Here is a 13,870-nt window from a genome sequence, read left to right on the forward strand (position 1 = left end):
TTTTGGTTTTTCGAGACAGGGTTTCTCTGTGTAGCCCTGGCTGTCCTGGAGCTTACTTTGTAGACCAGGCTGGCCTCGAACTCAGAAATCCCCTGCCTCTGCCTCCCGAGTGCTGGGATTAAAGGCGTGCGCCACCACGCCCGGCTGGAACTGGGGTCTTATGAATCAATCATATACTTGATGCTGGTTGTCAGCTAAGACCATAATTGCAGCTGTTAGCTAGAATAGCTGTGCTTGCTGTGCTTCCTCATGCCCATCCCCACCATGTTGTGGCTGGATTGCTGAGGTGAGAAAGATAGGGGGTGGGGCACAGCATTGCCTTTAAGACTTAGTTTCAGATGTCGACCCAGCATCACCTCTGCTGCATTCTAGCCATTAAAACAGGCACAACGTTCTGCAGAGGCTCGAGGGGAGGAGAAACCATCTCCATAAATACTGTCAGTAACAACCTACCTTCTTCCTGAGTGCTTTTGACCAAAATCCTGTTATTAATAAATTTATACTGAGTTTATTTAGAAGGAAAGACATTATGCAGTATACTTTAAGATAGTTCAGAAAAAGGGTGTTTTTAAACATATTTGTATATTTCTGTGAAAATACGTTTATAGAAATTATTTTTCCATCTCTGGAGCATGGATAGGATCATGTGACTGCTTTAATCAGTAGAAATACTGTGATAGAAATACCAAGAGATGGGGGCTGGTGAGATGGCTCAGCGGGTAGGGTAAGAGTAATGACTGCTCTTCTGAAAGTCCTGAGTTCAAATCCCAGTAACCACATGGTGACTCACAACCACCCGTAATGAGATCTGATGCTCTCTTCTGGTGCATCTTAAGACAATTACAGTGTACTTACATATAATAATAATAAGAATACGAATAAGAATAATAATAATTTTTTAAAAAAGAAAAAAAAAAGAAATACCAAGAGAGAACTCATATGGTTAAAAAAAAGTGAGAGAAATGCTATTTCTTTGACTCTAGATATGTATTCTTTGGATTGTTCTCTTGTATCTTCCCTGTAAGCCAGATTCTTTCCAAACAAAAAGTTCTTTTAATGTGATGGACATAAAATAAGTCCTGAACATCAGTACTTTCATATTTTTGAATCAGAGTCAAATTGTGCCTTGACTTTCATAGTAACATTAGGGATTAATGGAAGGCACTTTACCAGATGTATATAAAATATGTGCACAAGAAAACATACCCCATTCTGGAAACAGTTCTTGGAAAGGAAAAAGTTAACCAGAAAATTGAAACAGTTTTTTAGTACTCTTAATTGCTTGAACTAGTAAAGACAACTGGAATCTTCCTTTAACTTGTAGTGAAATTGTAGACTTGTAGAAGGAAACTTGCCATCGTCTTTGTAAAGAAAGAGCCTGGGATTAGCTCCCTGCCTAGGAAGAAAGAAACACTGCCATCCAGTTCCAGTATGGTAGCTGCTGAGATACAACCTCATGTTTCCAGTTTGAGTAGGATTCTTAAATAAATCTTTTTAACTAGTGCCACAATCCCCAAACAAGGAATAAACACAGCTAAAACCCTCAATTTATGAATGTTTACTATCTTTAAAAGTCAGTTAGCCGGGCGTGGTGGCGCACGCCTTTAATCCCAGCACTCGGGAGGCAGAGGCAGGCGGATTTCTGAGTTCGAGGCCAGCCTGGTCTACAAAGTGAGTGCCAGGACAGCCAGGGCTACACAGAGAAACCCTGTCTCAAAAAACCAAAAAAAAAAAGTCAGTTGATGCCGGGCAGTGGTGGCGCATGCCTTTAATCCAGGCCAGCCTGGTCTACAGAGTGAGTTCCAGGACAACCAGGGCTACACAGAGAGATTCAGTCAACAGAATCACATAATTGGTGTGCAGTACTGATAAAACTATTATAATAATATTCAAGTATTTAAAGTACAGAAAAGAAAAAGAAGAAATTAAAAGCTGGGCATGTTAGTGCATACTTTGGAGGCAGAGTCCTGAAGATCAGGATTTCAAGGCCAATTTCAACTACAATAAAGACTTTGAGGCCAGCCTGGATTACATAAGAGTTCATCTAAACATAAAAAAGAAAAAAAAAGTTAAGACCTCAAAATAAGAACTTGGTGATGCATCTCAAGGTCTTAGAAAAGTATGAGCAAACCAAACCCAAAAGCAGTAACCAGAAATAATAAAATTCAGGGCAAAACCTGAACACAATAGTTCCTGTCCGTAACCTCAGCATTCAGTAGTCTGAAGCAGGAGTGTTTTCATGAGTTTGAGAACAGCCTAGCCTAAATAGTTCCAGGTCAATCAGAGATACAGTATAAACCCTGTCTCAGTCAAACAAAAAACAACAAAACCTATAGTCTTTAAGACAAGTCTATAAAGTATAGACCCTTACTGGTGTCACACACTAGCAGATACTAAAAAAATAATAAATAAAATACTATATATGCTAAGAAGCAAGATAACAACAAAAACTAAAAGGAGAAAAGTCAGTCAACAGAATCACATAATTGGTGTGCAGTACTGATAAAACTATTATAATAATATTCAAGTATTTAAAGTACAGAAAAGAAGACATAAAAAGGAAGAATGCTTTTAGAGTTGAAAAAAAATACATAGGACAAGCAAAATGGTTCAGTGTGTAAAGGTGTTTGCTACCAAGCCTAATGACCTGAGTTCAAGCCCCAGGTCCCATATGGGGAAGAAGAGACTCTATTCCTTCAAGTTGTCTTTTGACCTCCATATGTACACACATGCACACATACTCAGTGGATTCCTCCAACAAATGTATTATCTTCTATAGAAATCTGGCATGACTGTAATGTTGGAAGAAGCTTGAATAAATTCTATGGACATATCAGTGTAGTGAAGAACTAAAACCTCCAGCCTCCAGCCTCCAGCCAACAGCCAATACTAAGTTACCAGGCATGTGGATGAGGCATGTTGGAAGTGGATGCCTAGATCCTGGTCAATCTTCAGATGACTATCCCCTCCCCCCACCCAAGCTATCATCTTGATTGCAGTGTCAAAGTAACACTGAATTCAGTTACAAAACTGAGCTACTGTCATGGGAAAACTACTGTTTTAAACTAAATGATTTGTCCCCTAACAGTAAATAGCAAATACAAGAATATCTTCAACAAATGGCTCTGGAGCAGCTAGATATACACACAAATGTATATACGTGTGTGTGTGTGTGTGTGTGTGTGTGTGTGTGTGTGTGTGTGTGTATTTGTGTGTATTTATAATCTAAGCCAGGCATGGTGACTCATACCAGTCCTCAGGAGGCTGAGGCCAGACGTAATTGCTCAAAGTAAGCCCCAGGCCAGTGTGGAACACAGATTAAGACTTGTTTCAAAATAATGATAATGTTAATAATGAAAGAGGGGGGCTTAGAGTATATGGCTTAGTTGGTAAAATGCTTTCCTTAAGACCTTGGGTTCCATCCCTAGTACTGCATAAATGCAGCTGAGTGTGGGGCTTACTATAAGCACAGCACTTGGAAGGTGGACAGAGGAGAATCAGGAGTTTAAAGTCATCCTTGACTACAAAGTTAGAGGCCAGCTTGGGCATAAGAGATCCTGAGTTGGCCAGGTGTGGTGGCGCATGCCTTTAATCCCAGCACCTGGGAGGCAGAGGCAGGCGAATTTCTGAGTTCGAGGCCAGCCTGGTCTACAAAGTGAGTTCCAGGACAGCCAAGGCTACACAGAGAAACCCTGTCTCAAAAAAACAAAAAGAGAGAGAGAGACAGAGACACAGAGAGAGAGACAGAGACAGAGACGGAGAGATATCCTGAGTTGAAACAAAAGCAGAGTACAGCTTAAATGAACATGCAACAATATGGAGGAATCTCAAAAACATTATACTTGAGCCGGGCTTAGTGGGTTTTGTTTGTTATCCTACTTACAAGGTAGAGACAAGAGGATCAGGAGTTCAAAGTCAGCTTTAGCTATACAGAGAGGTTGAAGCCTGTCTGGGCTACATGAGATCCTGCCTCAAACAAACAAACAACAAAACAAAAAACAAAAGCAAAATAAATAAATCAGATAGGGAAAAGTATACTGTGTGTTTGGTTTACCCAGCTGAAATTTTAGAAAAAATTAACCCAGAATAATGAAAAGCAAAGTGAAGGTTACATGGAGCTGTGAGCAGAGAATCAGAGAGAGAAGAGTAAGAAAACTTTGGGGAATGGTGAGAACACTTTGATTGTGACTACTCAAATTATAAATATATGTTTGTTAAAAACTCACTAAGCTCTATACTTAAAATACTGAACCAGGTGTGGCTGTGGGCATTAGTAATCTCAGTTGCTCTAGAAACAGCCTACACAACATTTGAAACCCTATTTCAAAAATGTGAATAAGTAGTATCTAAGGATGTAGCTTAAAAAATGGAAAATTTGGGGCTGAAAAGATGGCTCAGGGGTTAAGAACACTGGTCTTCCAGAAGACCTGAGTTTGGTTTCCCAGCACCCACATGGCAGACTGATAGCAGTCTCTAATTCCAGTTCTACAAGACCCATCACTCTCTTCCGGCTTCCAAGGGCACTAGAAATGTATGTGGGCAAAAACACCCATACACATTAAAACAAAACAAAACAAAACAAAAACCACTTTGCCTAGCATGCATGAAGCTCTGAGTTTGATCCACTGGACCTCATAAACTAGGTATGGTGTGATGCTGTAATTCCAGCACTGACAGGTACAAGCAGAAGGGTCAGAATCTCAAGTTCAGTCTCAGTTACATGGGTATGAGTTTAAGACCAGCCTGAAATATACTAGACATTGTCCAAAATGTGTGTGTGCGTGCGTGTGTGTGTGTGTGTGCATGTGTGTGTCCATATTCCACAGATCTTTACACTTAATTTTTTTTTAATTCTATTTATTAGACATAGGATTCTACCATTGCTGACCACTCTAGTCTTGAACTCTGGAATGGACTCAAGTTAATCATCCTACCTTAACCTTCTGAAAAGATTTTCTAAAAATTCAAAACAAAACAAAACAGCTAAACTCACATCCTAACACTTGACAGGCCAAGGCAGGAAAATTGTATATTTGAGGTTATCCCAAGCTATACAGTGAGACCCTGTTTCAAAAACCAAAAATATTTTTTTAATTCTGTGAAATAAATATAACTATCTTGTATTTGACTTTTATTTTTTAGATAAACTAAACTAACTCTTGAACTAACTCTATAGCTAAAGATGGCCAAGGATGACCTTAAACCTCTGCTCTTCCTGCCTTTGACTGCTTAGCCTTTTGTCGCTAGGGATCTGGGATTACAGGAGTACCCTTCTAGTCTCACATGGTTTAGGCAGTACTGGGGAATCAAACCCAGAGGATTATGCAGTCTACCAACTGAGCTACATCCCTTCTCATAATCACTACATTCTGAGATACTTAGCCTTGTCTCCCTCCCCTAGTTTGACAGACAGCTGTCTAAGGACAAATACTGGCCTTGTGTTGTGTGACTGCTTCTGAGATGTGAACAAACGTCGGTTCATTCTGGTTAAAACACCTGTGTCAGACCAAAGAAATTATCCCACCCAAGCCTAACTTGGTGAGGCGGTGAGTTTATTGGGTTGCTTGCAGAGGAGGTGGGTCCATCACACCACAAAGCCCTACCACAGCATGTGTGATGATTTCACAAAAACTGCAGCCCTGGTCCTCTCTGCCCTTCCTGAAGGCATCTTCTACCAGAAAGGTAAAGGATCCTTTCTCCCAGCAGTTGTTTACCTCTTATGTAAAGGTTTCTCTGTGTAGCCCTGGCTGCCCTGGAACTGTGTAGATCAAGATGACCAGGAGTTCAGAGTTCTGCTGCCTCTGCCTCCTCAAGACCGGGATAAAGCGTGTGTTCCACCTTACCTAGCTACCTTGAGAGTTTTAAAAGTATCTTGAGCCTGTTTCTTTAGCTTCCCAAGTCTTGTGAGATTCTCTTTTTTCTTCCTTCCTTCCTTCCTTCCTTCCTTTCTTTCTTTTTCTCTTTCTTTCTTTCTTTCTTTCTTTCTTTCTTTCTTTCTTTTTTTCTTTCTTTTCTTTCTTTCTTTCTTTCTTTCTTTCTAAAAATCTTTCTTCCTTTATCTTTTTTCTTTTTTATCTTTCTTCCCTTCCCTTTCACTTCCTTTCTCTTTTACATATACCCCCCCCATAAGATCTCATATTGGTCTCAAGCTTACTGAGTAGTAGGGGATGACCTTGAATTCCTGACCCTCTGCTTCTTCCTTCCAGGTACCAGGATTATAGTAACATGCCCCACACCTGGTTCAGAAGGGAATGTTTCAACTTGTAGGAGATAACCATACAATACTCTTTCTTCCACCTCTTTCTTTCTGTTTGCCACCTCTTATACTATGTCCCTGGCACCTGGAGGAGGTGATACAGATATCTGAATATTTTCTTCATTTACGAAGGTTTGCATTGAGCCCCTCTGTCATAACAAGTCACTTTTTCACAATAGCTTGCCCAGGTATAAGTCTCGGTAATAACCATCAACCAAAGTGAAATGTTATTCTCTATGAAGAAACCTGATGGCAGCAGTAGTCTATGGGCATAAGCATATATTTAGAATATAATTTGACATCATACCATATGTTAAGCAAAACAACAATAGTAACTTCCCTGCTAGGACCTGTGACCTTCCCAGTTACAAGATTTAGTCCTGGCTTAGAGTACCTGGCTAGTTTTTTTGTCAACTTGACATGAGTCAGAGTCATTAAGGAAGAGGGAACTTCAACTGAGAAAATTACACCCACCAGATTGTTTTGCGGGCAAGCCTATAGTGCATTTTCTTGATTCCCATTGATGTGGAAGGGCCCAGCTCACTGTGGACAGTGCCACCTCTGGGCTGGTGGTCCTGGATTCTATAAGAAAGCAAGCTGAAGAAGCCATGGAAGCAAGCTGGCAAGGAGAACTCCCCATGGCCTCTGTAGTAGCTCCTGACTCCAGGTTCCTGCCTTGAGTTCTGACCCTCACTTCTCTTCATGATGGACTGTGTTTGGGACCTAGAGGTTGAAATAAACCCTTTCCTTCCCAAGTTGCTTTTGGTCATGGTGTTCTATCATGATTTTGTATCATAATTTTCCTCCTGTGGCATGAATGAACCTCAGGTCCAACTACAAAACAAGCTCACATCCATAGTGGTTGTGTCACTGTCTAGCCAGTAAGCACATCTTGCCTAGAAGTTCGAGAGGAGAGAATCCAGGGTTCATAACCGAGAAGGTTTGCCATCAACTCTTCCCAGCAGCCTACAGAGCACCTTCCAGCCCATGGAAACCAGCCAACAAGGGAGAGAGAGAGAGAGCTTACAGCTCATCCCAGCTTTTTCTCCCTTCTCTTTAACCAAAGCATATAGTGTGGTATCTTCAGGAACTGAGTCTAATATTCTAGGTCTGGTATACAACAGCAGGGGCAATTGTTTTGGGCACTTCAGGGATCCTTGACCAACGACTTACAGGAAGTTCTTCCTTTTTGGATTGTACCCAATAATCTATGGCTCGTGGGAGGTTGGGGTTTTGTTTTTTGTTTGGCTGTTTTTTTTTTCCATCCAAGCATGATATCTTCTTTTAAATTCTTTAACTGATATTTTCACCAGTTCTTTCCAACGTTTTTCCAAATCTGTAAGGTATTCGATCAAGAGTTAGCACTGAAACCTTTGTACAGAGTGTGTGGCTTACCTTCTAGCTGCAGGGGAAGGGTTTGTAAGGTGACTCAGCAGGTGAAGGGCTTGCCTCCAAGCCCTAAGCCTGGTGATCTGAATTCAGTTCCCAGAGCTCACATGGTGAAGGGGGAGAGGCAGCCGCCTCCAAGCCCTAAGCCTGATGATCTGAATTCAGTTCCCAGAGCTCACATGGTGAAGGGGGAGAGGCAGCTGCCACGGCTGTTTTCTGGCTCCGTGGCACATGAAATATAAAATGCACACACAATTCATAAATATTCTTTTAAAGTTCCAAGAAACTGTCGGTTGATCTTGGAATTCATCAGCTTCAGGAGGACGGTTGTTGTTGTTGTTTTAAATCACAAGGTCCTCCCCAAGTCACAGTCATTTTAAATTAGTCATCTAGCTTCCTTGCCCCAGAGCACTGCTATGCAGCTTCTGCACAGTGCCCCAGACCTAATGATGTCACCACAGCCTGCTAACACTGCTTGGCCTGGCCCAGGGCCGAAAAGAAGGAAGACTATGTTTGTGACTACTGTGCGTGTTGCTAGAACCTGCTCCAGGGGTCTAATAGACTCCTGTGCAAGGGTCACCTTCTCTCTACAGGTCACTCCTGGCTTTGCAAAGAGCACTCAGCTGGGTGAACAATGCCTGGCCCCTGTATACTTTCTTGCAGGAGAGAATGTATATAAGAACCCTCTGAATGTGTAATTGTAAGAATCTTACATCTTTTCCTGTGTACCTCTATCACTTACTCCTTTCAGTCCTCTGGTGCACTCTTGTCCGGGCTCTAAAGTATTTCACAGACCCAGAAGCACAACCTTTGGCTTTCCATCAGATTTTTCTCTAGAAACTCTAACTCAACACTAACCTTACTACATTTGCCTTTGAATGAACCAGATATCTTTTTGTCTGTTCAGCCTTTTCCACCATCCTTATAACCTCTTGAATGTTTAGCACCTTATGAACCCTTTTGGTTTGCCTCTCAACATCTCTAAGATCTCCTAGAGCCATACCTCATAAAGATCATGTCCCACCATGGGACTTAGAAAAGCCACTGCAGTCCTACACCAGTCCCAGAGTTCACACTGAACCAAGTTTTCTTAATTATTCTGTGAACATAATCCTACCAATTTTGATGAAGTAGGCACCAACATTTCTACTCATATGTCCAGTCCTGTTGTTCCTGCCTGTCTTTTGACTGCCTGTCACACTTACATACACAAAGACTTCAGCTGCTGATAACCCAGTGTGCCTAACTACTCATTTGAGCCAGCTCATCAGGTACTGATTATCCTCATACTACCTCAGATTATGTAATCATTGTCTCAAGGAGCCACTCAGTCTTCCACCCCGTGTCCCACAGCATCACGAACCAGGTAGTAAGGGCTCTTTGATCCCTTGTTCTCCAATTTCTCAGATGTAGAGCATTCCATGATTACAAAAGTTTCCTGTACTGGATCATTATTGCAGCCCACAGTGTGTGCTAAGTCATGCTCCCCCCACCCCTCTATTAAAGGTAGCCCTGAGGGATATATCCTATCATTTCTGCTTAGTGCTTCTTCCTCTGATTCTTCCCACGGGTTCTAAGTCTTGGATCTCAGGGAGATGGGAGTATGGGGGATGCCATACTCAGGGAGGACTTTGTAGATCTAATTTGTAGTTTCTTTCCCATACTTCTGCTAAGCTATGAGAAATATCAAGCCAACACCTCCCTTTCATCCTCCCCTTCTCCCATTTTTCCTGCCAAATCAGGGGTTAATGAAGATATCAGCATCTGTTCTTTTATCTTTGTGATTCCTCCCTAATACAGGAAAGTGCTTTCTGGACTGACAGCTGGGCCTTAGTTCCATGCCTTATCACCCACAGCAAAGGCCACACAACTGCTGCCACAGCCTGCTAATGATCCTGTCCCGTCTTTATCCACGATGCTTTCAGGGATTGCAATATACCCACTATTCCATCAGCCATCATGGAGCATCCCCATACTCCCATGGCAGATTCCATTCACCATGCTTGCAGAGAAAAGTGAACATTTAATGAATGCTCCATTCTCAGATGACTCAGCCTTCGCTACATGACCCAAAGAATGTGCAAGTGCCACTACAACAAAGACATACACCATCCCATACCACGTGAGGAAAGGTAACTGTGCTGAAGTTACCCCCGTTGATACTCTACCCAAGATAGATCAGCCTCAGTCCCATGCCTTATCTCCATCATCGGAGCCATGCACGTGCTCCTAACAACCAGCCTTCTGTCATTCTGTCCGGTGCCAGGGTTTTGACACTTTCTGGGGAGATCTGAAAATCTTTTTCACTCCAGGGAAGATAGCAATGTCAGACAAAGAAACAGTTCCACCAAAGTTTACCTTGATGAGCTGACAAACCTACTAAGGTTACTTACACAAACATCAACAAGTGGTCATTTCAGCATGTGTGACTCAAAGGCAGCTCTGCCACCAAAAAATATCACCCAGCATAGATGATAACCTGCACATCTACCATGCTGAAGTTCCCTACTCAACTTGTAGGCAACTCCACCGAGAGTCTCCTCTCTTCCAGCAATCGCTATGATGCCCATGTGGCCTGTGAGACTGGTCTTGAAGCTCCTATAACTACCCCAGTCCTATAAGGTTCTTGGGCTCTCTAAGCCTGATAAGGTTCTTTGTTTCCTGAGTCTTAGGAACCTCCCTCCTTCCTCCAGGGGTAACTGTTTCAAATAACAGCTTGCCACTCACTTCTATATCCCTGGGGGTGTGTATCCCGTCAATATATATTTGATGAATGAATTCTCCAAGGTATATAAGGGTCACGGACTAAGCTTATAAACAAAGTCTGGTTTCCTTTCGCAAGTGGAAAAAAAAAAAAAAAAACCTTTCCTTGAATCAAATGGCTACAAAACCACTTGTCCCCAAGCACATAACTCTGTCAAGTCCTTGTGTGTGTTCCTTTCTTTCTTCCTTTAGCCTTCTCACTTCTCTTCCATAACCCATCTTTCTGCTATAACCCCTGGGAGTAAATCCTTTACCTAGAGATGAAATTAAGACTCAGCTTGGGACCTCCTTCCTTGATATTCTTATTATTTTCTGATCTGGTTTCTCCACTCTAGTGAAAATATGGAGATTCCACTTCCTCCACACAATTCTTCTCACCACACCACCTCTTTAATTTAATGATGTCATTCCTTCCACCAGAAAAGTGATCATGTTCTCCCCACCCTATCCCACCATATTTGGCTGTTCTGTGTTTTATTTTAGGAAAACATCCTTGGCTAACACCCCTTAACCTCCATGTGCTGTGCTTCTCCCAGACCTTTGAATCCATCCAACATAAGGCACAAGGACTTCACATTTCTAACTGTGCTACTCACTTGTATCATAACAGATTCGTATGTAATTATGATACTTTCCACCAACTCTAAACTCCCCCAGATGGAGTCTGTTAGCCTCTGTCTGGTGCATCAATTTCTTTTTGTTCAGCTACTCTGGATAGAGTTACAGCCTCGAGAGCTATCTCAATATGAAGTTGATATACAAATCAAACATCTGTGGGTAATTCCTTCAGAGTGCAGCAAGGAGACCAGGTTTAACTCCTTAAATAAGAGCATCTGCGGAGAGCTGTGGTGGCTCACGCCTTTAATCCCAGCACTGGGGAGGCAGAGGCAGGAGGATTTCAGAGTTTTAGAGGCCAGTCTGGTCTACAAAGTGAGTTCCAGGACAGCCAGGGCTATACAGAGAAACCCTGTCTCGAAAAACAAAACAAAAACAAAAACAAAAGAGAGCATTTTCCTTGGCACAGGGATGAGACACCTTCCTACCTATTTCTGTCCCTCTCTCTTACACTTAAAATCAAGCTTAGGACACTTGGATGGATGAGCAAGAAATCTACAACTGGGCTTTACCCTGAGCCCCAAATCTTCTTGTAGTCTGAGAATCTAGGAGGAAAGGGTCTTGTTTCTTTGTCAATTAAGATTCCTTCAAACCTACTCTGTCACATAGCACAAACAAACCAGTATGATTACTGCCCCTTAAAGCAGAAAAGTTCAGATCATATGGTATATGTTCTCTCTGTGTCTGACCAAAGGCCATACAACTCAGGTTTTATTTATTTTGGGTATCTGCGGTGCCGAGGATTAAACCTAGGACCTCGAACGTACTATTCAAGCTCCTCCACCACTGAGCTGAACCCAATTCCAAATTCGTAATAATTTTTTTTGGGGGGGAGGGGCGGGTTCGAGACAGGGTTTTTCTGTAAAGCCCTGGCTATCCTGGAACTCACTTTGTAGACCAGGCTGGCCTCGAACTCAGAAATCTGCCTGCCTCTGCCTCTCGAGTGCTGGGATTAAAGGCGTGCGCCACCACACCCAGCTTCGTAAAAATTTTTAATTGCACATATTAATTACACATAAAAATGTATTTGTGTGATGTTATATTCATTTTCCTACATGCATATAATATGCTTTAATCACATCTTGCTTCCATTGTACTTATCTCCCTTCCTTCCCTAGTTCCCTTCTACTTATGCTTGCACAGGTGTGTGTGTGTGTGTTGTTTTTATTTATTTTATTTTATTTACTTTTTATTTATTTATTTTAGGTATATGAGTAAACTGTTTGTTTTTGTTTTTGTTTTTGTTTTTCGAGACAGGGTTTCCTCTGTGTAGCCTTGGCTGTCCTGGCACTCACTTTGTAGACCAGGCTGGCCTCGAACTCAGAAATCCGCCTGCCTCTGCCTCCCAAATGCTGGGATTAAAGGCGTGCGCCACCACGCCCGGCAATGAGTAAACTGTAGTTGTACTGATGGTTGTGAACCTTCATGTGGTTGAATCTAGGACCTCTGCTCACTCCAGTCAGCCCCACTTGCTCCAGCCCAAAGATTTATTTATTATCATAAATAAGTACACTGCTGGGCAGTGGTGGCCATGCCTTTAATCCCAGCACTTGGGAGGCAGAGGCAGGCAGATTTCTGAGTTCGAGGCCAGCCTGGTCTACAAAGTGAGTGCCAGGACAGCCAGTGCTACACAGAGAAACCCTGTCTCGAAAAAAACCAACCACCCAACCAACCAACCAAACAAACAAACAAACAAAAAACCATAAGTACACTGTAGTTCTCGCTTCAGCAGCAGATAGACTAACATTGGAATGATACAGAGAAGATTAGCATGGCCCCTGCGCAAGGATGACACACAAATTTGTGAAGCGTTCCATAATTTTGAAAAAGAAAAGAAAACAAAACAAAACACTGTAGCTGTCTTCAAACACTCCAGAAGAGGGCACCAGATCTCATTACTGATGGTTGTGAGCCACCATGTGGTTGCTGGGATTTGAACTCAGGACCTTTGGAAGAGCAGTCAGTGCTCTTACCTGCTGAGCCATCTCTCCAGCCCAGTGTGTTGCTTTTAACATCAAGATCCCACATGTGAGAGAAATGTGATGGCTGTCCTTCTGGGTTTGGTTTATTTTGTTCACATGATGATCTCCAGTTCCATCCATTTTTCCATATAGGCTTTTGGCTGATAAATACTCCATTGTGTATAGATACATTTTTGTTATCAGTTCATTTCTTGATAGGTATGCAGGCTGATTGTAACACTCACTGGGAACAGTGCTGCCATTCTCATGAGTCCACAGGCATCTCTATTACAAGCTGATTTTTATTCCTTTGGATGTTTCCCAAGACTGGAATAGCTAGATTATATGACATAGCTAGTTTTCATTTCCAATTTCTTAAATTTTGAAATAATTCTAGGTTTACAAAAATGTTAGATTTTTGTAAAAAAAAAAGTATAAAGATTATATATAGAGTTCCTGTAATATGCCTTAGTCATTTAATCCACTGTTAATATAGTATCGTGATACAATTTTTGTTTGTTTGTTTTGTTTTTTGTTTTTCCAGACAGGGTTTCTCTGTGTAACTCTGGCTGTCCTGGAACTCACTCTGTAGATCAGGCTGGCCTCGAACTTAGAAATCCACCTGCCTCTGCCTCCCAAGTGCTGGGATTAAAGGCATGAGCCACCACTGCCCAGCATGATACAATTTTTAAAGCTAGATTTATACATTGGAATATTATTAAGTAACTCATGGTTCTTCCGGATTTCACAACTTTTTCTACTGAGCCTTGTTTTCTGTTCCACTTCAGGGTACTGCCTTGTAGCTTAGCCATTGTGTTTCCCTGTCTTTTCTTTGCAACAATTTATTCTCTTTTCTTATTTTTATGTCCTTTATTGTCTCAAGTAG

At 41.9% G+C, this 13,870-nt stretch overlaps 1 non-coding gene across 1 annotated transcript; it reads left to right on the forward strand.

The window, feature by feature from the left end:
- Window positions 1-12,743: 12,743 nt before the first annotated feature.
- On the forward strand, window positions 12,744-12,846 carry LOC115032591. The gene has a single exon (XR_003838236.1). It is a non-coding gene; the product is annotated as a U6 spliceosomal RNA (small nuclear RNA).
- Window positions 12,847-13,870: the final 1,024 nt, after the last annotated feature.

Source organism: Mus caroli, chromosome 11 (assembly GCF_900094665.2).
Source record: "Mus caroli chromosome 11, CAROLI_EIJ_v1.1, whole genome shotgun sequence".
Taxonomy (NCBI): Eukaryota; Metazoa; Chordata; class Mammalia; order Rodentia; family Muridae; genus Mus; species Mus caroli.